General features: G+C 37.1%; 1 protein-coding gene and 1 long non-coding RNA gene across 3 annotated transcripts in view; one reads left to right on the top strand and one right to left on the bottom strand.

The window, feature by feature from the left end:
- The window catches only part of LOC141562638 (uncharacterized), a 36,714-nt gene extending 35,900 nt beyond the window's left edge, over nucleotides 1–814 (top strand). Inside the window, exon 4 of the long non-coding RNA XR_012488216.1 lies at nucleotides 748–814. This is a non-coding gene — a long non-coding RNA (uncharacterized LOC141562638). The remainder of the gene's footprint in view (nucleotides 1–747) is intronic.
- SORL1 (sortilin related receptor 1) overlaps nucleotides 1–26,637 on the bottom strand; it is a 206,326-nt gene that overhangs the window by 177,555 nt on the left and 2,134 nt on the right. The gene's annotated exons all lie outside the window — the stretch shown is intronic.

Below are 26,637 nucleotides of genomic sequence, written 5' to 3'. Positions count from 1 at the left end.
AGTACTTCTCTAGCACCTCCTAAGTAAGGGCTATACAGAGGGAGGAGAGGGAGATAGGAAGCAGAGTGGGACCTGTAGCGTACTGGCTCTGGAATCAGAAGAGATCTCGATGGTGGGCAGCTCTGTGGGATAAAGTGCCAGCCCTGGAGTCAGGAACACTGAGCAGCCTCAGGCACTTACAGGCCATGGGACCCAGAATTCAAAAGTGTCCCATTCATCATCTTGTTTCATATGGGGGGGGGAGAATTGTGTGATTGGTGTAATGGGGGGTGGGTGAGCCTCTGAGGCAGCATTTGAACCCAGGTCCTGTGACTTTGGGATTCTTTCCCATAAAACGCTGCCTTTTTCCTGAGAACATGATCTTGCTACCAGCTGCTAGCAAATCACCAAGAGCCTTGTGGGTATAAATGACTCTCGGTAGAGCTCCAAGAATAGCAGGGATTGAATAAGACTTAATCACAGGGCCTGCCTCATCTGAGGTGATAAACATGAAAAAACAGCGAGCATGAGCCACAGAACGCCATGAAAAGCAGACCTTTCCTCATAAACACTTGTCTTTTATAGGACATTTCTATGCCCTGTCCATCAAAAGAGAGATCTCTGTTCTTCCTGCAATGGAAGGCATGCCCAGGCCCAGAATGCTGGGCCCAGAGAAGCTTCCAAGAGGGCATCTAGTCCTCCTCCCTGCCGCGGGTAAGAACCACACTTCAACTAGCTGAGAAATATCCCGGTTTGTTTGTCTTGCAGAACTGCACTAAAGAAGGTTCCTCAGCTTGACACAAACGAGCACCTGCTCCAGCATAGAGAAGCCCCCACTGGCAGGAAATGCTGCTAGTGTCAATTCTAAATGCATTATGCTACCAAAACGTCCTGCTGGAGTGAGTCACCATGGAGACCGAGGGTTAGAACATTGGCCAAATAAATCCATCAAAGAGAAATCCAATTCATTCCGAGAGTTTCAGGGTCAGTACAATCCTTCCAATCCCCAGATGTACAGATCCCCTACTAACTACAGGTGTCCATTTAAACAGCACATAATAATCATGACCATATGCCCCTCACCACATTAGTGTCCCTTTTTCCCCCAGATTAATTTAGAGCTCTTACATATTCTCTCTTGGTCTAGACTCTATAGAGGGAAACCAGACAACTAGCTGTTGCTCAATATAAATTTTCTCCCCTTTCTCCATCCCCCTTCTGTGAGCTGGAACATGCCTAGAACACACTTCTCTGTTCTCCATCAGACAAAATTGCCTCTTCTCTTAAGGACTAATTTAGCTATCATCTCCTCTGTGAAGTCCTCCCTGCTCCAATTACTCTTCTCCCCCAGCTAAAACTGATCTCTGCCTCTCCTCAGATTTTCCTAGGATATGTAGTCTGAATTTCTCTTTTGCCCTGTCAGTCTACTTTATATTATAGGGGGAACACAGGGCTGTTAAAAAAAAATTTTTTAAACACTGACTTGAAGAATCCTGCCTCTGACACTAGTTGTTTGACTTTAAATAAACTGTTTCTAGGTCCCCTTGGGACCTTATTTACCTTGATAAATATTATATGATAACTATAGAACCTTTTCTAGTTGTTGTGAGGCTTAAATGAGATAACTTTGAAAAATATTCTGCAAATATTAAAGTGCTATGTAAATGTCAGTCATAATTATTTGTTTTTAGATGCATCTGATCTCTTGGATGACTGTAAATTCCTAGAGGGCTAAGGCTACATTTTTTTTTTATTTCTGGTTCCCCCAGCACTAAACACACAGATTCTTCCCAGGGACATAACACATATCTGTATCAGAACCTCTCAGATGAGGAAATTCCATCTATTAATGCAGGCTGCCATCTTTTCTGCAATTTGTAGTATTGAGAGAACAGGTCACTCACTGAGCAGGACCACCAGACCTGTGTGAGAGGAGAAACTTGAACCTGTATTTTTCTTACTCCTTGACCAGCTCTCTCTCTCCATGAGGTTCATACCTCTTCTTTATCACAAAGGGGTTCAAATGATAGAGAAGTTGCAATCATTTTCTTCCCTATAGATAAACTGAAGATATACTACTATAGCATTATATCTAAAGCCAAAGATTCAGATATCCTAAATCTGCAATTTCCATATTAGTAAAAACAGGAGGAGGAGGCAACAACACTGATTTTGTAGAAGTTGTAGAATATGGGAATAGTTACTTTCTGCAGCTCTTTCTTCAAATGTAAAAATGAGTCCAGCTCTGACATCCTGAATCATTTAAAAATCATTATAGTTCATATTTGGCTTCTTTAGAGAAGTTGAGAGTGCACTCTGACCTGGTGCAAAGAAGATTAAAACAAGACACTGACAGAATCAGTGGATTTGAAGGAGAACCCTAGTTCAAACCCTATCTATGCCACTTACTTCCTGTGTGACCTTGGTAAATCATTTAATTTTTCCAGTCCTTAATTTTCTCTAAATATATATAAGAATATGATCTCAAGGAGTTATTCATCTGAGACTCCTTTGGGACTAACTTGCTTTATGGACTGGGTTACCAACAGTTCCTTCTCTTTTCTTTTGCCTCTCCTTTTTTCACACTGGTAAAATACATGGGTTAGGATGACCAAGTAGATGGTCACTCCTATATAATCTCTCTCCAAAAGTCAATGGAAAGAACAAAAATAGACAAATTCTTGCTCACTTTTCAAAAACCATTTCTTAGAGACACCATTTAACATTTCATGAAAAATAAACATATGAACATTATATTTTAAATATTAAAGAAAGATGAAGGATGCTCCTCCCTGAGCAGAACTGACTTGAGATGCTGAACTCAAACTCTCAGGACAGGACTATGTCCTCCATCTGACAGTGGAATAAAAGGGTTTTGTTCAAATCATCCATTTCCATTTGTACAACCTAAATGCTTGGGCTCTAAATCATCCCTTCTTCTCACTAAATTTAGTAAATTCATTATTCTCAAGGGCCCAAATCTAGTTTAAGGGCTCCCTGCAGAGACCCTTGTTCATCTATTCTGAACTCTCTGTTAGGCTTTTAATATGGTCTCAATATGATTCACAAAACTTATTAGTTCTCCCCTAAATTCTCATCTCTGGGACTGAAGCAGCTGATTAAGACTTTCTTGCCACTAAACGGAAAAGGAAACAGGGACAAGGAAATGATTTTTCTTAGACAACCTATTACTTCAGGTAGACGACCTGAGTGGGACCCAGCTTTGGAGAAGAAACCATCTGTAAGCTCCTTCCTCAGTGATGTTAAGCAATAAGTAGCTTAAGAACATGTGGAGACTTCTCTGTGTTTGTCCTAAACCCACACTCCTTCTAATGGCACCTAGCACATTGGTCTTAGCAGACAGTTAGATGGCACAATGCATAGAGCGCTGGGCTTGGAACCAGGAAAATTAATTTTCCTGAGTTCAAATCTGGTCTCAGGCACTTACTTACTTAAGTGAGTCGAGGCTAGTCACTTAATCATGTTTGCCTCAGTTTCCCCATCTGAAAATGAGCTGGAAAAGAAAATAGCAAACCACTCCAGTATCTTTGTCAAGAAAACCCCTAATAGGGTCTGGGCACAAAATGGGTGAAAATCTGATCCTGATGATCCTGGGGATTTCTTTGGTCCTCTGTCTCATCACCAATAAAATGAGCAGGCTAGATTCAATGTGCTCTAAGTTCCCTTGCAGCCAAATCTATGATCAAATGATCTCTGTCATTTCTAACTGACTTTTCATGTCCATTGATCACTAAGAAGTGGCTTTTTAGTTTCTTCCTCCAAGTACTCTTTAAGTGAATCTCCTCATAATCATTTTCACTGTCTAATTGACATTTTTCATATTACTCATCTTAAAGCAGATCCTAATTCTGGGAAGTCTGTATTGTACGCCAGGATTTCACTAATGGCAATCTTACACACTAACCAGTGAGTCAGTATCCTACAGGCATTCCAGCTGGTTGCCAGCTGACTCCTACTTCTCCCCAAGCTTCATTAATACCCCTTCTTTCCCAAATCCTCCCCAAAGCTTTCTAGAATTCTCAATCCAGCAAGTATTCTTCCCCTGGCTACCCTCAGAAGCATTGACAGAAGTATACAGTCTAATATCCCATACTGAACTCCAGATAGCAAGAAATGGTCAGCAAAACTTCTCACAACTAATAGAAATGCTTCTTTCGCCATATCCATTAAAAAAAAAAAAAACTGGGGCAGAAAAATAGCCCCAATTTCCATATTACCAATGACTACTTAATGGTTAGCAACCCACCCACAAAAAATCAGTGACTTACTACAAATAAGGCAGTGACTGAACTGTTTCCTAAATGATGGCAAAAATAGATTTCCTGAGGACTACTCCTCTGTAATTCTGTCCATGGCCTAGCATAACTCAGAGGCCGGGTCAAAATTTAACTCAAAAGTAGAGTACCAGCAACTTGTCCAGGACAGAGAAGATGTCACTTCAGTTGGGCCAGATGCCTTGATATCCTCCAAAGGATGGAATAGATACCCAAAGGAGTGAACACTGATGAACTATGGCTTCTTTAACACCCTTCTCAGCATGGGGTAGAGGGAAGGAGAAGCTGGTTAAACACAGCTTCATAAACAAGGTTCAAAGAGAGGGAAAAAAACTCACAAAACCCAAACAACTGCTGTTCTCAGAGTAATATCCCCAGTTTAAATTATTCCTCAGTGCTGCAAGGACACCACTTAGTTATCAGAAGGGCTCCTTGTGTTCTTGAGAACACATGTCCCCAAATAACAGGCAGGAATAAAATGAACAGACCGTTCCTCAGCCAGCTTTGCTAGGCAACAATGGCTGCAGACAGCATGAGAGAGGTGAAAGAAGTGCAGAAAGGGGGTCTTATCTCTAAGCAATGTGCTCCTACTCTGGTCACCCCTTTCACTAGGTACTCAAAGCTGCTCCCTTTCCCCAGGATTTTAAGCATCTTGTTGATTCCCTTTCACAGAATCTCAGAGTTGGAAAAAACCTTAATCTTAATCCCTTAATAGCTCAATCCCACCTTCTGCAAAAGTCCTTTCTCAATGCCTCTCTCCCCTCTCCCTCCCACTCCCACTGACTTCACTGGGAGACTGCCTCCCATTATTCAGTAGATAGCTTATATGCTAAGAGTTGTTTGTATGTTGTCTCTCCTATTGGAATGTAAAATCCTTGAGGGCTGGCAACTGTTCTTTTACTTTCTTTGTATTCTCAGCACTTTGTATAGTACCAGGCTTCTAGTAAATGCTTAACAAATGCTTATTGAATGAATGACAGACTTAATATTCCTATAGAGCACTCACTGTGTACATAGACAACCCCTCTACCTGAAGACTTTCAGTGCAAGAGAACCCTGTAATCAGGAAAGCCCTGTTAGGAAGGTTTTGCCTTACAAAGTCTAAATCTACCTCTCTGATTTCAGCACAATATTCCTGGTTCTACCTGTTAAAATCAAGCAGAAAAAGACTAATCTTTCCTCAAATCCTTGAAGATAGTTCATCATGTCCTCCCTAAGCCTTCTCTTCTTCAGCCTAAAACATCCCCAGTTCTTTCTTAGGATCTCTGCTCAGTAAGGAAGAGAGAATAAGGATGATGACTTTGTCCAACTCTGCCTCACTTAATCCAATTCATCAGTGAGTGAAAACATTATTCCAGATGTGTTCTGATCCAGCCAGTATGGAGAGATTATCCTCTCCCTCCTCCTCCTCTCCTCCTCTTCCTCTACATTTGCCTCTCTTAATGCAGCCTATGCCCACATTTGCTTTTCTAGCAGCTCCAAAATATTGTTGACTCATACTGGGATTGTGGCCCACTAAAATACCTACCTATAGCTTTCACGTGAACTGCTGTCTAACCACAACTCTCTCATCCTATGTGCAAGTGATATTTTTGATCCCATGTGGGGTTTGTTTTTTTAAAATATATTTCATCTCATTTGATTTTATTCTTGCCAAGATATTTTTGGATTCTATCATTCATCTCCTTCTTTAGTGATTCCTTTCTCTCCACCTACAAACATTCTGAGATTTATTTAATGCCTTTCCCTCCCATCCTACCCCCAAAATCATTCCCCCTGACTCTATCTTCCCTTCAACTTATTATCTTATTTTCTTTCTTATTCATTGATAAATCTACCAAGAAATAGTCTGTGTAGCATTTGTGGCCAGCACTACCTCACCTCTCACCCCCCTCAACTTCTTTCCATCAAGCTTCTCTCCCTAAGAAATAAAACTGCTCTTCTCAAAGTCACCTGGCACCTTCTTAACTGCTAAATTAATTTTCCTTGTCTACATGCCCCATGGACCTTCTGCAACTTTTATGACTGTTGATGATACTATGCCTTTTAGAAATTCTTTCTTCCTTTGGCTTCCATAACACCACTTTCTCCAGGTTCTCTTTCTACCTCTTTGACCACTTTTCTCAATATCTTCTGCTGGTTCATCCCTCTGAATTCTCTCCCTTGAAAATCTTTACCACTTCTATACAGATGACAGCCTTACATCCTGTCTCTGAGACAACAGGATAAAGTAATCAGAGCACTGAGGGTAAAGACCAAAATTCAAATCCTGACACGGGTACTTTACTACCATTGTGACTCGAGGCAAAACCTCACTTCTCTGGGCTTTAGTGTCCTCATCTCTAAAATGACCTCTAAGGCTCCTTCCATAATTTATGATCTTTAGACTCTCAAACTTATATAAACATTTCCTCCCCTGCCCCAAACTCTCTCCTGAGCTCCAGTTTTACAGATTCAATTGCCTTCTTCATGTCCTTTTAACATGTCATCTCAATAGGTTCAACATGGAAATATCTTCCTCCCCACTAAACATGTCCCTCCTCCTAAATTCTCTATTTCTGATGGTGGTGCCATAATTCTGTCCTTTACCAAGCTGGAAAGTTCAGTCATCTGTGATTCTTACTCTCCCTCATCTCCCACATCTAATTACATCTCACTTCCTATCAGTTTTATTACCATGCTATCTCATATCCACTCCCTCATCTCTATCCACACTGCCAGCATCCTAGTTCCTAAGGGCCACCATCACCTTTATCTTGATAACCGCCTCTTGTCTCCAATCTCCTTTTCAATAAATACTTTATAAAATGGTCAAAATAACTTTCTGAATACATAGGTCTTACTCATTTGACCCCATACTCAAAAAACTTCAGTACTTCCCTATTGCTCTCAAGATATTGTTGTTTAGTCATTTTTTTCAATTGTGTTCAGTTCTTTGTAACCCCATTTGGGGTCTTCTTGACAAAGATACTAAAGTGATTGGCCATTTCCTTCTCCAGTTCATTTGACAGATGAGGAACTGAGGCAAACAAGAGTAATGACTTGCCCAGGATCATATAGCTAATAAGGATTTGAGGTCAGATTTGAACTCAGACTGGTGACTATTACTGACTCTAGGCCTGATGCTCCACACACTGTACCAACTACCTACCTACCTACTCATTATCTTAGCATTTAAGGGCATCCACAATCTGACTCCAAATTACTTTTTCCAAACTTATATACTAGTCCCTTTCATATGCTCTTCATTCCCAAGAAAACTTTCCCAGTTTTTATTCTGCACTTTTCCATAGTCAAAGCACTTATACAAGCCATTTTCCCTTGCACAGGATATAAATCATCTTTTATTGCTCATGGTTGAAATTCTTTTCCTCTGGGGACCAACTCAGGCACCCCTTCTTCCATAAATCCTTCTCTGATTTTCTCAAGTAAAAAAATGGTTCCCAAATCTCCCCCCTTCCAAATTTTTTACTAGGATCTTCTCTTTTCTGCTAGAAGCATTATAAGTAGTGCAACGGAAAAAGCTGTGGATAGTTATGAAGTCCTGAGTTTAAATCTGTCTTCCAAAATTTATTAGCAAGTGACCCCAGGCAAATGACATAGCCTCTGTCTTCCTCAGTTTCCTCAATTATAAAATGAGCATAATAATAGCATTTGTCTTCCAGGACCAATCAAAATAAATTTTTTAAAGGGCTTAGCACAACATCTGGCATATAGTAGGCACTTAATAATTTTTTTTCCAATCTTCCTTCTTTCCTTCCCTTTTCACATTCTATCTAGTATTGTTTATTTGTGTGCAAGTCACATCATTCTATTAGACTGTAAAATCCTTGAGTGCAGGGACTATGTCATTTTTCATCTAGTGCATAGTGTACTACCTTGCACACTCAAGGAATTTTATAAATATTTGCTAAATTGAATCATTGGTCTCCTGCACCATCCAACACAGTGGAAAGCAAGAACATGAATGGATAGAAAATATTTTTACTCTGCATATGAAGGAACATTAGCCTGAAAACCACATACAAATGAGTTTATCTCTAGGCACACAGGAGATTTTAAACATTAAATAGTCTCTTCTTTCTGGTCAGGTGCCTTTTCTTCAAATGACTGTTAGGGATCCCTGGACTTTACATGTTAACTCAGTTTTTACCTTCAGGCCCAGACTGATAGATGCACAGATACACAGTTATATACTCTTTGAAAATGCCTTCCACAGTAGATGCTTCCACTTTCTCTCTTCTCACTCTCTTCTTGCAATATGACCTCTGACCTTATCATTCCATCAAAACTTTCCTCTCCATAGTTACTGATGATCTCCTACCTGACACATCCAATAACTTTTACTCACTCCTCATTCTCCTGGACCTCTCTGCAGCTGACACTAATCACTCTCTTTTTGGGACACCACTTTCTCCTGCCTCTTCTTCTATCTCTAGGACCACAATTTCTCTGTCTCCTCTTCTAGATCTTCTCACAGATCCTGAACTCTAATCCTAGGCCTTCCCTAGTTCTGCCCTGATGCTCCTCACCTTCCTTATTTTAGTTGGGGATCTCATCATTTCCCATGGATTTCATTACTATCTCTCTGCTGATGATTCTCAAATTGATTTCTTCTGCTTCCTCCTCTCTACTGATCTCCAAAAGGATCAACTTATTTTCAGACATCTTGGATGAGATAGCCAGTAGTTATGTCTAAAATAGAACTCATCATCTTTCCCCTTTAAACTTCCCCTGCTCCTACTCTTCCCCAATACTGTAGAGGCAACAACCTTCAAGTCCCTCAGGCTCACATCCTAGGAGTCATCCTGGATTCCTCACTCTTTCACTCCCTCCACATCTAAGTCATTACCAAGATCTTTTGCAAAATCTGTTGATCTCACCCCTACCACAGCTCTTGTATTTGTCCCACTGACACTGTGATTACTGTGATGTGTAGGGGCCCTTATCACCTCACTACTGCAACAGCTGCTGGTGGGTCTGCCTGCCTCAAGCCACTCTCTACCCAATTCATTCTCCATTCACCCATCAAAGCAATTTTCCTTTAGGGCAAGTCTGATATCTCATTCTCCCTTTCTATAAACTCCCAAAGGCTCCCAATCACCTCCAAATCAAATACAAAATACTCTGTTCAGCACTTCATAACTTTCTAGACTTCTAATACCTTACTTTACTTCCTGTAAGTACTCTTTGATCCAGTAATATCGGTTACTGTTCCAAGAACAAGAGATACTCCATCTCTCAGCTCTGGGCATTTTCTTTGACTGGCCCCCATGCCTGAAACATTTTGCCTCTTCTCAACTACTGACTTCCTTGCTTTCCTTACATATTAACTAAAATCCCACTTTTTTACAGACTGTTTTCCCCCAACTTCTCTTAATTCCAGTACTTCTGTTAATTATTTCCTATTTATCCTGGATATAGTTTATTTGTATATATTTATATTTGAGTATGAGCTCCTGGAGGACAGGGACTGGCTTTTGCTTCCTTCTGTATCCCCAAAGGTTATCATAGTACCTGGCACTGTAAGACTGTCGGCATTTATTAAATGTTTATTGATTAACTGATGATTCAGGGCAATATATGAAGGAAGTATGCACCCTACTCCACGTCTGTCTCTGTCTATTTTTGTCTGTCTGTCTGTCTCTTTTTCTTCCTCCCCCTCTCCCTCTCTCTCTCCCTGTCTCCCTTCCTCCCCGTCCCTTCTCTCTCTCTCCCCCTTGTTCCTCCCCCCTTTTACCTGAGGGATGCATTTCTGTGTCAGTTCTATACCTCTGGTTCAACTCCAAATTGCTCACCTTACCTGAACTTTCTTACTCTAATTCTTCACTAGAAAGTGTGGTATGTTGGAAAGGATCCAGAATCAAAGAGCCTGGGCTCCACTAAGAGCTAAAGGTAAACACAGAAGCTACCCAGTCCAACTTATGCATTTTACAAATGAAGAAACTGGTACCTAAAAATTATAAGTGATTTACCCCAAATCACACAGGTAGCAAGGAGTTTCCAGCATTCTAATCCCCCTCTGAGCCCAAAGCAGAAGGCTTTTCCACTTAACTACAATGGTACAAATCTGGGAAGTACTACCTGTGGGACCCAGGCCAAAGCATTTCCCTTCTTAAGATGTGTTTTATCATCTGTAAAAAAGGAGGGACTATGGGGGAGAGAGGAGGAATGGCAGCATGAACCTATGTGTTATCTAAATTTATAATCCTGGACTGCCTAATGGGAATTCTACTCTTAATGTGTTCATTGGTTTTTCCCATAGGACTCACAATTCTACAGCTTCTTCAAAAGTTCCAAATCTCTTTATAACTCACCAACAACAACTTTCCCCTAGGGATAGCTTTCATACTTTAAAACTGACATTCGAAATTTATGTTTCTAGCCTTGGTATCACCTCCTTACAATCCTGGAATTTTGAGAATCCCACATTTACATTTTATTACATACACGTTGGCAGGGTTGCTGTTCTCTATCAATCCACAGTGATTTGGGGGAAGAAATTTCCTTTACAATAAGCTAGTCCCTTTCTTGCATAGCTGTGCTAGAAAAAACATTTTTAAAGAAAACGAAAAAGAGCCAGGGCAGTAAGCTTTAAACATTCCCGGTTGAACCCTCTATTCCTCAGAATCGGTTTATATAACCTCTATCTTATTGCCCTTGTCTGCAAGCCAGATTTGGGAGATAATTACATCAGCTTGCCTTTCTGAGAATGCATAGCTGTCTTTTTAATCTAATTGGAGAACTGGAGATAAATCATCCTGAAAGGTCCCGATTTTCTGGAGTCAAAAGCCTGCAGAAGCAATGGCATGATCAATTAAAGTTCTCCAGCCAGGCTGGCAGCAGCGTTTATGTGAAGTGAAGGAGACCATGCCCCTGGACTGAATCTTTATCTCAGTGCCCCTCCACAAGCTAGACTGGAAGGAAAGACTGGCCTTGGTCACGCCCAGGAAAGTCATCAAGCACACTGGAAATAAAGGGCAGGGGGATAAGAGATGCTTTCACACTCAAGGGTCTATTTCCATCTTGAATCCCTACCCAAAGAACTGCAGGTGCCATCAGTAAGGGAGTGATGAATAAGCACAGTAGAAAACTTGACAGGACCACATCAGATGGGAAGGTGCAAGGGACCATCAAAAAGTACAAAGAATGTCTCATGGTCTTCTTAACTGAGTAGCCCCTCAAGGGAATCAAGAGAAGAAGTCAGAAGAAGCTAAATCTCAGAGATACCTACAGGAGCATGGAACAAATGTGGAATAAGGAAGTCAGAGGACTTGGTTGTCTGCTCCTAATTCACTGAGTAAGTTTGAGCTAGTCATTCCCACTAATTTGGACTTCAGATTTTTCATCTATAAAATGGGGGATTGGCATATGAAAAAAAAAATCAACCAACAAGGATAAGTACTTACTACCTGCCACACCTATCAAAAACAATAAAAGGTGACACAACTTAATATTAGTGGAATAGTAAAGAGGTTCCAAATCACTAATAATAAAGGAATTAAAAAGTAAAACTTTAATTTTATCTCAGAGTTATCAAATTGATAAAAAATGATAAACAGAAGTATTTGAGAAAAATCAATAAGTAATTTGCATACTTTGAGCCAGTTATACCCCTACTAGGCATATACCTCACACAAGCTGGAAACAGAAAGAAAACATTTTTCCCCAAATATTAAGAGCAGCCCTTCTTGGATTGAAGAATTTTGGAACAAAGTGGCTATATCTATATTTGAGGAATCATTGAATAAATGTTGGTACATGAATTTATTGTGCCATAAGAAACAACAAATATGAAGTCAAAGAAATGTGGGGAAATGTGATTTGAATTCACAGGAATTCATAGGAAAACAATATATATGATGACTGTAATAGTGTAAATTAAAAGCTATTAAAAAGCAGCTGACTCATCTTTACTCATAGTAAATTCAATGACCACTATCAATTGAAGAAAACATATGATAAAATATTTTTTGTTCTATTTAGTAAGGAGGAAGGAGAGTAGTTGAGGAGGTATCCTGTAGATTCTGAATGTGGCAAACAGTGCTAGACATATTAGGTCTTATTTGATTGCTTTTCTGTATTACAGGGCAAGGAATGAAGAAAATATTAACAAATGGCTGTGACAGAAAGGAAAATCCCATTCAAAATATCTACAAAATGAATAAAATATTAGTGAATAAGTTTACCAAAGCATATGCAATAGCAGTATAGATAAAATTATATTTAAAAAGCAAGGTTCTTAACCTGGGATACATGAATTTGTTATTCTTTTTAATCTGAAAACTGTACTTCAATATAACTGGTTTTCTTTGTTATTTCTATGAATTTAAATCTAAAAATATTATTCTGAAAATTCTGAGAAAGAACTTTACTGACAGCTAAAGGGATCCGTGTCACAGTAATATGTTAAGACTCTCTTTATTAAACAAACAAATAACAATTTTTAAGTAGCTAGATAAATATCCAGTGCTCATGACTAGACCATGCCAATATAATTAAAATGATAATGCTATCTAAGTTAGTTTATAGATTCAGTGCTATATGAGACAAGATGCCAAAAGTATACTCTACACTGGTGGACAAATAATAACAAAATTCATCTTGAAGAACAGAAGACCTAGAATGTCAAAGCCAATAATTTTTGAAAGATAGAAATTAAGGGGGAACAGTATTTCCATATCTCAAATTATATCAAAATCATTACATAGTGCTTTAAAAATTAAAAAGAGAAGGGTAGACAAGAAGAATAAAAACTCAATAATCTAGTATTTGATCAATCCAAAGACATAAACGAGCTAAGAAAATATTCCCTATTTAACAAGAAATAAAGAAAGCAGTCTAACGGAAATCAGATTTAATTTAACAGCTTATACTCTTGAAATGTCAGAAATTAGGTTAAAAACCCATAGCACACAAAATAGCAAAATAAGCTCTAAATGGATATGACTTGGATTAAAAAAAAGTCACATTATAAATAAATTAGAGGAGCAGACAAGAAATTACTTTTCAGATAGGAGAGTTCATGAAAAGGGATAAAGAGGATCAAGTAAATAAAATGAACAGTTTGAGTACAGCAAATTAAAAGTTTTCACATAAATAAAGTCAAAGCAGTAAAAATTAGAAGAAAAAATTAACTGAAGGAAAAAAACGCATGCAGCCTGTTTCTCAGATTCCAATATGTATATGTATATATGTACAAATATATACATGTGCATGCTTGAGTATGTATGTGTGTGTGAAATCATTCAAATGTATAAGAAAAATAGCTGTTTCTTGATTGATAAATGGTCAAAGAATATAAACAGGCTGTTTTCAAAGAAAGAAATATAAGCTACAAACATTCATTAAAATACTACTGATTTCTTCCAATGGTCATCCTGAAGTAGAGTTTCAAAGAAACAACATGAACCTGTGATGAAATCTGGGTGAGGGGAAAAGAAGAGAGAGCTGCTAACAGAAGCTGACTGCATCATGGATAATAATATTGGTAAGAAACATACACCTATTCTAAAACCACTTTCTTCTTTATAAACAGGGAACTGAGAGAAGAGAGAGAAGAAAATATAAGATAATAGAAAAAAGTGGAATGTGCAAATAATTATCATAAATGTGAATGGGATATTCACCATAAAAGGGAAGAAAATAGTAGAATGAAAATGATAAGTATATTGTTTACAGGAAACATACTTGAATCATAAAGATTTCCAAAGCATTGAAATAAGGGGCATTAACAAAATGATGATGCTTTAACTGAACTCAAAAAAGGAGTAGCAATTATAATCTCAAAAAATTTAACAATAAAATAAACTAATCAAAAATAAAGAATTAATGCCAATACTTAACATAAAAGTAGTAAATGACAAACTTTTTAAAAACTGAAAAGAAAAAACTAAATGGGTCACAGAGAGAAATAGTTGAAAAACAAACCACAACTCTATAATGTTGAAGACCTCACTCTACCATTTTCAGGGGTAAATAAATCTAACCCAAAAAATAAAGTAGCAAGAATTTAAGGACTTAAATAGAATTTTAGAAAAGGTGGCTATGGAAGATCTCTTGTGGTTACTAAATTGAAATAGAAAGGAATATATACATATTTCTCAGCACTGCATGGCACCTTTGCAAAAACACAATGCATAAAAGCAAAGATATTAGAGATATAATTTAGTGACCACAGTGCAATAAAAATTATATTTAATAAAGGGACATTGAAAAAAAGGGTTAAAAACCAACCAGGAGAAACAAGTAAATTGTCAAAGGATATGAACAATTATTTCTCAAATGAAGAATTACAAATTAATAACAAGCAAATGAAAGACCCAAATTATTAGTAATAAAAGAAATGCAAATCAAATAATCTCTAAAGTTTACCTCACACCAGGCAAATTGGCAAAGGCAGCAAAAGACAGTAATAGTAAATACTGAAGGAGTTATAGGAAGATAGGCACACAGTGTTGGTAGAATTCTGAATTGGTACAACAAATAAAGTTACTAAAATATATGTACTCTTTGACCCAAAAATTTCCTGACTTGGTTTATAATCTAAGGAGATCATGAGTAAGAGGAAAGTTCCCGTAAACAACAGAATATTTTTAACAATTTTTATGGCAGCAAACAATTTTAAAACAAAGTAGATATCCATTGATTATGGAGTGGTTAAACAAAAGAATACACATGAATATGAGATAATATCAATGCATAATAAGGAACACTGGATATGGTGGTCACATTAAAAAAAATGGAAAGATGTTATCTGGTTCAGAGTGAAGTAGAAGAAACAATATAAAAATAAAAATAAAAATAAAAAGGGAAACCATGAAAACGGAAATTACCAAAAAAAGTAAATGTTGAACATTCAAAACACAAACATGATCTCCAGGAAGAAAAAATGAAAAGATACCTCCTTCCCAATCCTTTGCAGAGGCAAGAAGGTCCTAAGTATGTGGTTGTATGTAATATATATAGTCTCTATACCATAGAAAGAGTCAAAACAAAGAAAACTAGACCAATATTTCTAATAAATATTGTTAAGAAACAAAGTATTAGCAAATGATGTACAATAATATAGTGGCCAGGTTGGATTTATACCAGGAATCCAGAGTTGGTTCAATATTAGTAAAACTATAAAAATAATTGATGACATGAATGACAAGAACAACAAAAATTAGATGCAGAAAAGGCTTTTGAAAAATACGTTGGGCAGCTAGGTGTTGCAGTGCAGTCCTGAAGTCAGGAAGACCTGAGTTCAAATGTGAACTCAGACACTTAACACTTCCTAGCTGAGTGTGACCCTGGGCAAGTCACTTAACCCCTATTGCCTCAGGGGAAAAAAAAGAAAGAAAGAAAAGAAAAGAAAAAAAGAAAAAATACAATACCCATTTTGGTTACACACACACACAAACATAAGAATAAACATATCATTTCTTTATTTCTTTTTTTTAATTATAGCTTTTTATTTTTTAAATACACACATGGATAAATTTTTACATTCACCCCTATAATTCTGATTTTTTTCCCTTTTCTTCCCCTCCCACCCCAGTCAGCAAATGATCCAATATATGTTAAACATGTACAATTCCTCTATACATATTTCCACAAATATCTTGCTGCACACACAAAGAAAAGAAAGAGAGAGAGAGAGAGAGAGAGAGAGAGAGAGAGAGAGAGAGAGAGAGAGAGAAGAAAACAAAATGCAAATAAACCACAACAAAAATACTAGAAATGCTATGTTGTGGTCTACACTCAGTTCCCACAATCCTCTCTCTGGGTGTAGATGGCTCTCTTCATAATAAGATCATTGGAACTAGCATCAGCCATCTCATTGTTGAAGAGAGCCACGTTTGTCAGAATTGATCATCGTATAGTCTTGTTGTCATGTACAATGATTTCCTAATTCTACTCACTTCACTCAGCATCAGTTCCTGTAAATCTCTCCAGGCCTCTCTGAAATCATCCTGCTAGTGTTTCTTATAGAACAATAGTATTCCATAACTATAATTTATTCAGCCATTCTCCAATTGATGGGCATCCATTCAGTTTCCAGTTTCTTGCCACTACATAAAGGGCTGCCATAAACATTTTTGCACATGCAGGTCCTTTCCCTTCTTTAAGATCTCTTTGGGATATAAGCCCAGTAGTAACACTGCAGGGTCAAAGAGTATGCACAGTTTGATAACTTTTTGAGCATAGTTCCAGATTGCTCTCCAGAATGGTTGGATTCATTCACAACTCCATCAATCAGTGTTCCAGTTTTCCCACATCTCCTCCAACATTTGTCATTAACTTTTCCTGTCATTTTAGCAAATCTGAGAGGTGTGGTGTTACTTCAGAGTTATCTTAATTTGCATTTCTCAGATCTAAATCATTAGATTTAGAGCAAATTTTCATATGACTAGAAATGTTTTTAATTTCTTCATATGAAAATTGCCTGTTCATATCTTTTGACCACATCAATTGGAGAATGGCTTGAATTCTTATAAATTGAAGTTAATTCTCTATATATTTTGCAAATAAGGTCTTTATCAGAACCTATATCATTTCTTAATTAGTATATATCTAAAACCAAGAGTTAACATTATTTAATAGGTATAGAGACCTTAACAATAAGATTTTTGCCAACAGCAGACCTAGGAAGTCCACTGTAACTGTTATTTGTTAGAGCACTCAAAATGCTAAGTATAGCAATAAGACAAGAAAAAATCAACTGAGGGAAATAAGCCGTTTCAACTTGATAAATGATCAAAGCATATAGTTTTTCTAAGGAAGAAATATAAGTTATTACAAACAAATGTAAATATTTCAAACCACTAATAACTTATGAAATGCAGATTAAGCAACTCAGATGAGTAAAATTGACCAAAAAATGAATATGGTGGAACAGTGAAATTAGTCCCACAATCCTAAAAAGCAATTTGGAACTATGCCCAAAAAGTTACTAAATCACATACACCCTTTGATTACTAGGCCTCTATCCCTAAAAGATGAAAGAAAAAGAAAAAAAGGTTCTATATGTACAAAAATATTTATAAAGCTCTTTTTGTAGTAGCAAAGTACTGGAAACCATCAATTGGGAAATAGCTAAACAAATTACAGTATAACAATGTAATGAAATATTATATCATATAAGGTATGACACAAAGTGTTTTAGAGAAACCTAAGGAGATCTATATGAACTTATGCAAAGTGAAGTGAGCAGAACCAATATGACCTCTATTCAATAACAATGTAAGGAAAAACAACTTTGAATCACCTAAGAACTCTAAACAATGTAACCATCCAGAGAACTAGGAGATGAAAAAGATATGATGATTCAATATAGAAAATGAGATTATTCAATATAGAAAATTATACATATTTGGGCATAACTAATGAAAGAATTTATTTTGCTTGAACGTATTTGTTACAAAAATTCTTGAGTTTCAAAATGAGAGAAAAAGGGGAAGATGGAAATACAAGGATACTGGAGAAAGGGTTTCAAAAAATGAGGGGGAAAAAAGCAAGAAATAATCAGAGACAATCAGGACAGCTATGAAAATTACGTGATTAATTAATTATAACAAAAAAATCAAGCTCTGTTTCATAGCACTTCACTATTCCACAGGAGATCCAATTCTTCTGTATGTGGAAATTTCTTTAGTTTTATTTGATGTTTGTTAAGTTCAAAATTAAAAAATAAATAAATAAAAGTAAACAAAAGCATCATAAAAAAATTTAAAGGCTCATATTTTAAAAAATGAGATCAGAAGGACCTCAAAGGTTATCCAGACCCGCTCCCTAAATTTACAAATGAAGAAACTGAGACCAAAGAGAAGTGACTTGCGCAAAATCACATAGATTGTTAAGGACTAGAACACCGACCTACATCCTTTTGATTCCAAACTCTGTTTACTATACCAAAATGCTTCTAAATGATCTCTGAGGTCCTTTTTGACACTAACATTTCAGGATTCCTTATGTGCCCTGAACACCCCAGGGTCCAAAACTGGTATGAAATGACATGTGCAAATAAAGAGAGCTGGGTTTGGGAGTCAGAAAACATAAGTTCAAAAACAAGCCCAGTTACTTATTACTTGGGTGACCTGGAGCCAATTATATATTTATCTTTTCTGGGCTTCAGTTTTCTCCTCTATAAAATGAAAGGACTGGACTACCTGACTGCTAAAGTGACTTCTAGCACAAGCACTCCCAAGCTCAGTATTTAGAATCTTCTCTCTCTTCCTCTCTCCCTCCCCTCCCTCTCTCTGTCTTTCCCTCTCTCCCTTCCTCCCTCCCCTCCTCTGTCTCTGTTGCTTCTGTCTCCCTTCTTTCTTTCTTTCTTCCTCTTTCCCTCCTTTTATCTGTTTTACCTTTATCTGTTTCTATCTCTCCACCTGTCTCTGACTATATCTTTCTACACACACACACACACACACACACACACACACACACTCTCTCTCTCTCTCTCTCTCTCTCTCTCTCTCTCTCTCTCTCTCTCTCTCTCTCTCTCTCTCTCTCTCTCTCTCTCCTCCTCTCTCTCTCTCTCTCTCTCTCTCTCTCTCTCTCTCTCTCTCTCTCTCTCTCTCTCTCTCTCTCTCTCTCTCTCTCTCTCTCTGGCTATAAAGACTGGGGTTTTCCAGATCTAAAATCTTGCTTTCTCTCTATCCTCTGTTTATGATGGAAACAAAGATGGTATTTACTGTTACTATGGCTTCAAGGCGGGGACAAGTTCTCTCCTGGATGAGGTGACTTATTCCTCACTTTACCTCTGGGAAAAAGAGGAACACCTGAACCAAACAAGCAAGATAAAAGTCTACCTGAATTACACACTTATCAAGCCAAGAAAGTTGCTATTTCCCAGCAACTGGTCAGTGGTGACACAGCCAATTCCTGTCATTATCACTAGTATGGATTACTAGAACACTGATTATTTTAATTTTCCTTTTTAACTATTGTATGTCAACAGCAAGGACGTTCATTCCAGTCATTAGAAGCAGTGATATTCATGGATATTCATATACAATGGATAGTATATGGAGCCCGGAATCAGGAAGACAAATTCAAATCTAGCCTGACACTTATTACTTGTAAGCTTGAACAAGTCATATGCTTTTTACCTCAATTTCCTCATCTGTAAAATGAGGATAATAACAATTCCTACCTCCCCAGTTTGTTTTGAGGAAAAAGAGATAATACTTGTAAAGAATTTTACAAATCTCAAAGCACTATATAAAGACTGGGTAGCAGAAATGGGGAAACTGAGGTTATAAGTAAATATGGCATTAGATGTGGCATTTAGCAAATGAACTTAAACAATTCATGTAGTTACCTCCTATCTTTCCAGAGAGCCTACCATATTTTTAGTATTCTGCCTTGTAGGACTGTGAGAATCAGATGAGATAATAATTGTAAAGCGCTTAGCACAGTGCTTGGCACACAGCAAGTACTACATAAATGCTAGCTATTAATATTCTCAGCCAGTCCAAGGCTGAACAGCAGTATACGCCATTTCTTCGTTGAAGGCCCAAGGTCTACAGGTCGATATGCCAATGAATTAGGTCAAAATTAACTGCAGCTCATTTCAGACCAAGGGAAATTGATTTCTGCATCTACGTGGACAGAATGAATATACATTCTGCCAATGTATATCTGTCCTAATGCTTGTCAACCAAGAACAGTCTTCTTTCTTTACCTCATTTCTTTCCACACATACTCTAATATCAAGTGTTTCATAAATGGTTTTTAAAAACCTTTTGCTTTTCACTAAGCACAGATCTTGATTTCCCTTTCAAAATAAATAGAAAGAACCAATTTTTTTTGAAACCAAGTTCTTTATACTAGCCTTTTATTGATTTTTATGAATTCAATTTTCCATTGTGTCTGTGCATTATTTTAAATAATCCCAACTTTAAAATCCAAACCAGCCTTCTCCACCACATTCACCATACCTCCCGTATCAGCTGGCAGGTTTTCAAGGAAAGCAAATTTATTTTAATATTAACATAAGCAACACATAATTAGGAAAGTAAATCTATTCCTCTCAAGATCAAATTCTTTCCAAATATATTATATTTTTTAAAATTATCAGCTATTCAAGTTGTTTATGTCCCTGAACTCACTATGTTTTTTTACTGTAGATAATAATTAACTGGCTTTCATATGCAAAGATGACATCATTGATAACGAAAGCTATGTGGGAGTGGTTGAATACACCAAAGTATAGCTGTAAGACCCTCCCACAAAGTCCTGACATATATAAAACTAACTTTGTTTTATAGTCATCATTATCTGCAGTTCAAATCACTGTTTCCCCTTCTTGGATCCCAGATGTCAAAGGATTTTTGCAAATCCATTATTAACTTCATTTAACCAAAACAGAAAACTTCATACCACAAATTAAAATAAGCAAAAGTTAATATCATATATAATCTATATATATAAATACATGTTTGTATATGCATATATACATGCATATATTAAGATGTATGTGTAGACAAATATACATATATACACATACATACATACATACATATACATAAATGTCATTATGTCAGTCCATAGGATTGTGGGACCCAGTTGGGAATACTAATGGACTCCATGAACTTGATTATTCTGATATATTTTATTCAGCTTTGACTTACCTCAAATAGAAGAATAATATATGGAGTGTGTCCTCAATCACTCTTTATCCTTGCTCAAAATTTCTCTATTTCTATCATCATTCCAATCATCCAGATTCACCATCATGGAGTTTTTCCTATATATTTCTAAACTCTTCCTCTCCCTCAACTGCAACAGCCTGTTAGCTGAAAAATCTTCTCAATTCTTTTACCACATCTCTAGCATCTATCCCATTCTCTCCATTCATACAGCCTCTAGTTCAAGTCCTCATCACTTCTGCTGCAATTAATACAATAATATCCTAACTGGTCTCCCTGCCTCTAGTCTGCCTCTTCTCCACTCTATCATCCCACAGTTATTAAAATGATATTCCTAAACAGAGATCTAATTCTGCTGCCACCAACCCTTTAGTGATTTCCTTTTATCTTTGTGATAAAAATCCAAATCTGCAAATCTCCCCATTCTGGTTCCCACTTATTTTCTAGTTTTATTTCATGGTAGTACCCCCCATCACATACTCTCCATCCATATATGAGGCCTGATAACTATTCCTCACACAACAAATTCCATCTCCCATCTCCATAAACTGCAGCAATGGATTTGGACTCAGACAGCCTGATTCTCTCACCTATGACTTCTGTGATGTTGGGAAAAATCACTTCATTTCTTTGGGCCTTAATTCCTTCATTTATAAAAATGAAGAGGTTGGATTTGATGAATTAGATGTGACTCCAAGGCCACTTACATCCCTTCCTTCTTATCACTGCCTCCTCAAATCTCAAACTTTCTTCTAAGCATCCCAGCCTCCCTCCAGCACCTCCTTTTTCCCAAGGCCTTTCCTCATCTTCCTGGTCATTCTTCTTCTTGACATTACTTTGTATCATTTTGTATTTTCTTACATATGCACATGTTGTATCCATTCCTGGAAAGAGAATAAATTGCTCAAGGGCTATGATACAAACTGTTATGTTTAGTTCTTTGCATCCTTGACCCTTAGCACAGTAGCAATCACTTAAAAAATATTTATTTACTAGAAAATTATGAGATCAGCTTCTTGCAGAATGAAAACCTCCTATTCTTTTGAGCTTCTCTTAGTGATGTGGGGATAATTTTGAACACAGCAGATCATGAACAATGGACTCTGAACAATGGATTATTAGGCCTGGAAGAGGTCTCATAGATCATCTCAGCCCAAACCCATCATTTTGTGCCTACTGCTGAGTACCAGGGGTTCTAACTTGTGTGATACCCTGAATTTGTAACTAAGAACTCACTGATTATTTACAATCATGAAACCAAAATGAATGTCATTTTGAGGCTACATAGAGTTGACTCCATCATTTCATGACAATGGAAGCAAGGATAAGTGAAAGCTATTAAAAATATAAAACTAGTTTTGGGTTGGGTTCAAATCCCAGACCTATCACTTATTATTTATTTGCCCTAGAGCAAGTAAATAAACTTTAGTGTGCCTCAGCTCTCTCAATTGTAAAATAAGTTATAAAGATATTATGTACTTCCCAGGGCTGTTGTGAGGCTCAAAGGAGATAATAGTTGCAAAAAGTATTTATCACATTGCCTAGCATATAGATTTAATACTTAATAAATATTTGTTCCCATCCTCTTTCTTATCATCCTTTTTTCCCCTAATTACCCAATCCAATCCACCTAGAGCCCTGAGTATTAATAAACTATTAAAATGATCACAAGTTGGGTAACTACAAGAGGAAACAGGAGAAAGAGGACAATCTGCTCACTGCATGTCTGATAGAGAGCTAGACAAAATAACCTCTAAGGTCCCTTCCAACTCTAAGATTCCTTGATCCTCCTCCTTAAACCCAAAACAATTTTTACAACAAAAACCTGTGTTCTTCAAAAATCACATATAAACAGGTTACCTACAAATTCATGACACTTTTCACTCTCATAGGAAGGACCAATATACTGGCTTCTTCACTTCCTATGGGAACACAAAGATTGAGCATCCTAGCTTTAGACTCAGCCTCAGATTCTTTTCCCAGGAACTTATATCAGGCAAAAATCAAGGGAAACTAGACCAAAGGCTAAACAGCATTCCACCCCAAAAGGCCTTCCTTTGTTTGGGAGCCCTGCACTGTAACTGACACCTTATTTCTGGTCTCAAAACAAGACACTGAATCTCCTATCTCAGTTCTAAAAAGGGAGTATGAAGATAGAATGTGTTAGGAGAAAAAATAAATATGTAGGTATACTTGAGCACTTCCTCAAAACAAACTAATAACACAAAACTGAACTCAATTTGGTGATCTTGGTTAAGAACTCTTTTGTGTTTAGAAATATACATTATGCTTGTTTTTTTTAAGTGGACTTGTGATTTCATCAGTGTAGGGAACTACCAGTGAGGAAACTTCCTCTACAAATGAATATTGGCATCTATTGGGCAATTTGTAATCTTAAGACAACTGCCTGGTGCACTGAGATATTAAGTAAATAACAAAGCCTGAGCCAGAGGCAGGCAGGGAACTCAGTCTTCTTGACTCCAAAACGAACTCTCTACTCCCCCTGCAAACTGTACTGATATTCAAAATTAATAATAATAATTTACATTTCTATAAAACTTTAAGGTTTATAAACTTTTCACAACAGTTGCTTGGAGTGAGAACAAATATTATCTCCATCTTATAAGTGAAAAACTGATATTAAATTTAGAAATAGGCTCAGGAAATAACACTAAGGCAGATTAAATGACCTATATGTACAAAAATATTGATAGAAGCTTTTTTTTGTAGTAGCCAAGAATTAGACAATGAAATTATGCCCATCATTTGGGGAATGGCTGACCAAGTTATAGTCATATGTGAAGAAATACTATTGTACCAAATGAAATGATGAAAAGGGATTGTTTCAAAAAAAACTGGGAGGATTTGAAGTTATAAAAAAGAAATGAGTAGACTCAAGAGAACATCTATAATAATATTGTAAAGATAATCAACTTTGAAAAATTTAAGAATTCTGATCAACATAAAGACCAACCATAATTTCAAAGGACTTATGATGAAATATGCTATCAACCTCCAAATAGAGAGCTAATGGATTCAGAGTAAAGACTGAAACATATTTTCTTTTCTTCCTTTGTTTCTTTCCTACTTTTCAGAGATGGCTAATACAGGAATTTGTTTTGCATGACTACTCAAAGTTTAATGGGTTTTGTTATTCTTGCCTTCTCAATGGGTGGGGGAGGAAAAGTAGGATGGGAAAGAAGAAAAAAATAAAATAAAAATTGAATTAAAAAAAAGAAAAGGAATGGACTTAAAATTCTTTAAAAGAAATAGGCCTATGGTAATACAGCTAGTAAGGCTAAAATTTAGATACAAAACTAGTCTCCTGATTCAAATCAAATATTCTAAATAATTTGTTAAATGGTTGAGTATAAACCTGAGTTCTGTTTTATAGCTTCACTACTTGACTGCCCTTCAGACCATTAGAATCTATAAAAATCTGGTCAAGTATTCACATGTGAAACATCCCATTTATTATCAGAAGGGTCCTTCCCACATCTCCAATGTACCATTTCTCCAAGACTTCCCTCCCTTTTCCAGATAGTGAATCCCTATGCTTTTACTAGATTTACATTAAAAGAGATGACAATAAAATGAGAGCGAGGACAGCTCTTCAATTATTAGCCCAGCATCAATCTTCTTCCAGCTTACTACTTGGGTAGACTCCTTCCAAGAAAACTCAACAACTCACCATTTTCCAATCTTATTCTACCTTTTCCCAACTTCCATGGCTAACTTAAGAAACATGGAAGTTGGGGAAAGGCAGAACAAGTTCATAGGTAGGGATTGGAGAGTATGGGTATGTGTGTATATACACATATATATTATACATATATATGCGTGTATATACATATTATGAATATGTGTTATATATAGAAACAATATGATTACTTCATATTTATAATTGCAATATAACTATATAATATATAGTTATCTGTGAAGTTATCTTATCCATCTTCAATTAGATTATCAATTCATTGAGGGCAGTGTCAGTGTCATTTCATTTTTTTTTTAATACCCCCATCCCTACCAAAAAGCATTACATAGTAACTATTTAAAATAAGTTGAGCAGAAATGATATCAAATTGCTTTGGTATATTGTCATATTCTAATATTTGTCATACAAATATTCCTTTAAGAAATTTAAGACAAGAATTGTCATTCTTATTTTAATGATGTGGAGACTGAGGCCTACATTAAGACTAGCAGTCCTAAATCACAGGAGGTATGTAACTAGAACTCCGATTTTCTGACTCCAAACCCAGAGGCAGCTCCTCCTAGAATGACCAAAGTTCTTTCTTCTTCCCTCTAGAGCATAAAATTCCTGCAGTTGGTAGTTTCAAGGTCACACCCAGATTCTAAGATTTTTCTTGGTGAACATCAAGAGGATCCAAAGTGACCAGCAGCTTCTGCAGCAACAAAGGCTGACATAAAACAATGCTGACCATCTCTGCTTTAATTGGAGTGGCCAGGAGAAACCCTGCTGACCTCCTTGGGAGTGTCTAAAGGGCAAGTGGTGAACATTCTCTTCAGGCTCAAGAGTCCCACCTGGCCCCTCACTAGTCTACCTCCCCTATTACAGTTCTTTCTGTCCTTAATTACATAGGCCTTCAATAAATCTCTGTACAGTTGCGGCTGGTTCTGTCTACCTTTATTGGTTTCTGTCACTTATATTTATATGTCTAAAGCTGCATGTGTCTTGGTTTCTCATTAAACTCTTTAAGTTCCCACAGACAGGAAAGATATCTTCCCATTCCTCTGTATCCCCTTCTCCTCCTCCTCCCTTTGTGCCTACAAAGAGGTACTGAACTTCATGCATATTCAGAGTACTCTTGACTGGCTCTCACTACTTCAGACACAAAGGCAGAGGAAGAGAAACAGAGTTGACAATTATATAGCTGGAGAAAAGTAATTTGAGCTTAACAATACCCTTAGAGGGGGTGCTATTATTATTCCCATTTTACACAAGAGGAAATTGAGATTTAGAGAAGTCAACTGACTAGACCACAGTCAAACAGCTAGGAAATTTCAGCTGCAGGATTTGTTGTTATTGTTATCTGTCCTTTTTCTCAAAGAGGGCCGTGACATCAGGGAAGTGATGCTGTGACATACAAGTGAATTGGATTTAAGTGAGGGAAGGCCTCGCTTTCCCCTCCAGAGCCACCTGGGTCCAGCAGCAAGCTGGATGTGTGGAGATGGTCTTGGATGGAATGAGAGACCTTTATATCTTCCTAATTCCAAGTCAACTTCTGAGAGGAAAGTCTTGTCTCTCTGTCCTTTTAATAACCTGGAGCCCACATGATCTTGGAAGAGAAAAAACTTACATCTTTATTTTCACTAATCTTGAGTTTTGTTTGAAATCCTATGTATTTTATGAATTTTAAAATACGATTCTGAGAGGGGATCCACAGGCTTCTTCAAACTGCCAAAGAGTTCCCTAACTCATAAAAGGTTAAGAATCCCTATTTTAGTAGGAAGGACCATACCAAACATCTTAATTGGACTGTGAATCTGATCATCTTGCTCAGGAAACTGGGAATAGATTCTGCAATGCCTGCAATCCCTACCAGGAAGTTCTTATCTACCTCTAACCTAGCTTTTTGTGCTACAGATTAAACCCATCCTCACATTTCCTCAAGGAGAAAAAGAGTGATTTTCTAAGGCAGTCACAGCCTAGAAAAAGCTGCCTGTTTTTCGTGCTTTGGGGTGAAATGACTATTCCCCAC

The sequence above is a fragment of the Sminthopsis crassicaudata genome, chromosome 3, assembly GCF_048593235.1.
Source record: "Sminthopsis crassicaudata isolate SCR6 chromosome 3, ASM4859323v1, whole genome shotgun sequence".
Lineage (NCBI taxonomy): Eukaryota > Metazoa > Chordata > Mammalia > Dasyuromorphia > Dasyuridae > Sminthopsis > Sminthopsis crassicaudata.
This window is presented reverse-complemented; position numbering and strand designations above follow the sequence as displayed.